The sequence below is a fragment of the Gouania willdenowi genome, chromosome 17, assembly GCF_900634775.1.
Source record: "Gouania willdenowi chromosome 17, fGouWil2.1, whole genome shotgun sequence".
Classification (NCBI taxonomy): Eukaryota; Metazoa; Chordata; class Actinopteri; order Blenniiformes; family Gobiesocidae; genus Gouania; species Gouania willdenowi.
This window is the reverse complement of record NC_041060.1, coordinates 34357970-34360665: the sequence shown is the minus strand read 5'-3', so window position 1 is coordinate 34360665 and position 2696 is coordinate 34357970. Positions and strand designations below refer to the sequence as shown.

General features: G+C 36.7%; 1 non-coding gene across 1 annotated transcript; it reads right to left on the bottom strand.

Annotated features, from left to right (window-relative positions):
- Positions 1-1864: 1864 nt before the first annotated feature.
- On the bottom strand, positions 1865-1938 carry trnat-agu (transfer RNA threonine (anticodon AGU)). The gene has a single exon. It is a non-coding gene; the product is annotated as a tRNA-Thr (tRNA).
- Between the last annotated feature and the right edge of the window lie 758 nt (positions 1939-2696).

Genomic DNA, 2696 nt, shown 5'->3' with positions numbered 1-2696 from the left:
TCACTAAAACAATATAAATCATCTTAAATTTGTGTTTTATCTGTTATAGTATGATACTGTACAGTTGTCTTTTGTCATTATTAATATTTTTATTAATTTAAAAATTGGAAAAATTAATTAATCAGGCAATAAATGAGCATTTCCTTCTCATCCTTTGCAAAGATACAATAATTTTAAATATCTTAATTTCACCTGATCCTGTTAAAGTATTCATATTATATACTGTAGTTGTGTTTGCTCATTCATCCAAAGGCTAAATAAGTTCATTTTAAAATGTGTTCATAATACTGTAACTATCCATGTAATGATTTCTTACATCAAACATTTAATATTGTTTTATGAGATATCTCACAATGACTTGAGAATTATTTTATATTATATTCAGGGCTTTAAATTAACTTTTTAGATCACCAGTCAGCATGGCTATATTCAGTTAATAAGTGTGTGTGTGTGTGTGTGTGTGTGTGTGTGCGTGTGTGCGTGTGTGCGTGTGTGCGTGTGTGCGTGTGTGCGTGTGTGTGTGTGTGTGTGTGTGAAGAAGCTGCACTAAAGAGCTTCCTACCAGCCCAACCAGAGCAGTGGAGATTCAGTTGGTTTGGTCTCAGGCACAGTCTAAAAGCTTAGCGCACAGACTAGTGAAGTGTATTAAAGTATTTCATATTCTAGTACGACTCTTTTGAACAAAGGTTATCTGTTTCAAATATATGTATGTCTTCACAAGAAATTACTGAGAGGCCTTCATTTTTGAATAAGTGTAACATGATGTTTCAGAGAATGGGGCCTAGTGGGTTATATCAATAATTTGATGAATATCTACGTTTCTAGATCAAATGTCTCCTTTACCACTTGGTATATATTTAAACCTGAAGGGCCCTGACACAGAGGGCCCCTCGTTTAAATGACTGATAGGTTGTCTTTCTCCAAAACTGTTTCTAAAGCAGGTTATATGGCAATGAGCTAATGTTAGAGATACACCACCTGTTTGATGACATTACGGCAGCCAGCCACAGCTGTGTTTATGTTACTGTGATTGGGCGCGCTGTGTCACGTGACAACGTAACGACGTGATGTGATGTAACAGGAGTTGTTGCCCAGTGGTTAAGAATGCTGGGCTTGTAATTGGAGGGTTGTCGGTTCCATCCTCATCTGGGATGTTGAGCTTGTCCCCCAACCCCTAACTGCTCCCCTGGCACCGCAAAATGGCTGTCGACTGCTCCTCAGGGATTGGTTAAAATGCAGAGGACAAATTTCATCTATGTATGTGTAACAACATGTATAAACAACTAATAAAGGTGAAAACCCAATTTTTTTAATCAAGTCAGTTGTTGTAAGTCATGTCGTAGTGTTCATTCTGTTGCTTCTCCACCTCGCTCTTACTTTTTCCTCTTGCTTTGCCATGTAACCGCTGTGTTAAAAGCTGCGTTAGAGACTTCTGCTGGAATATCTGCCATCACACTTTCCGTACTCTCAGATTGTGAACCTGAATTGACTTTTGACGAGCAGCTCGAGCAGCCAATAGTAATAGTAATGATTAAAACAGCTCATGGGATCGCCTTATTGGTAGAACAATCTCGGATTGGCTGAAGTCCAGCGTCAAGCTCCAAGATTTCTAAAGCTCATTTACAGTGCCAGGAGAAGGAGAAGATATTCACTGTCCACTCAGAACACTTTGGATTACAATATGTTCAGAAATGATGATGAATTTTTGACCAAAAAACACCAGAAAAAACTTACATACTGCAGCTTTAATGAGACGAAGGAAAACACTAAACACATAAAGCACAACGTGTAAAGTATTTACAAAGTGAAAGGATCAAGTGAGGATGCTAAAGTGCTTTGCCAAAAGTACAATTTCATGTTTCCAAGGCGCTGCTGGGATTTGAACCCAGGATCTCCTGTTTACTAGACAGGCACTTTAACCAGCTAAGCCACAGCACCCTGTGAATTTGGTCTCCAATAGCTCAAAAGCTTCCAAGCTCTTTCAATCAGTTTTTAAATTTTTGTACTGAAGTTTTCTGAAGATACTCTAATCATCATAAGAACTATGAAACCCATTTTAATGTGTATTATATTTTATTACAAAATATGCTTGAAATTAATAGTTTTTGTTTTGATTTATCATTGAAGTAAAGTGATTTTTCTTTTCTTTTATTAAAATGTGAAAGTTAAACTGTTTCTCATTAACCTGACAAAGAAAATATTCATAATTTCTGACATAACATTATGGGTGAATCATATTTTAGTGACACCAAGTCATTCTTCAATAAAACTCTTCAAACAATCACATTTCATTGATTAAAATAACAAATAATTGTAACCAATGATCCATGTTTGACTGCAGCTGCTGATTAGATCCATGGTGTCGCTCAGCTCCAAGAATCCATGAAAATAGAGACCATCACAGTTTAGGATTCTGAGTTGTTTCATCCAGAGTGGAAAACACTGACTGGAAGGAATATTTGATAGAAAAACTGTGGAGTTTAGTTTTGTTGGAGAACCTCCAATATCTACAGCTCAACTTGTCAGTGCTTTAAAAATAAACGTGTCTCCAAAGAAGCTGCAGAAGATTAGGATGAGGTGAAAAATGTTTTACAAACATACATGCTCTTCAAATCTAAACAAATCCCACTCCCCACAAATGGTAAAGTGCACATTTTAAAGGTGAACAAATGGTCGAAAACCAGCCACTCACAACC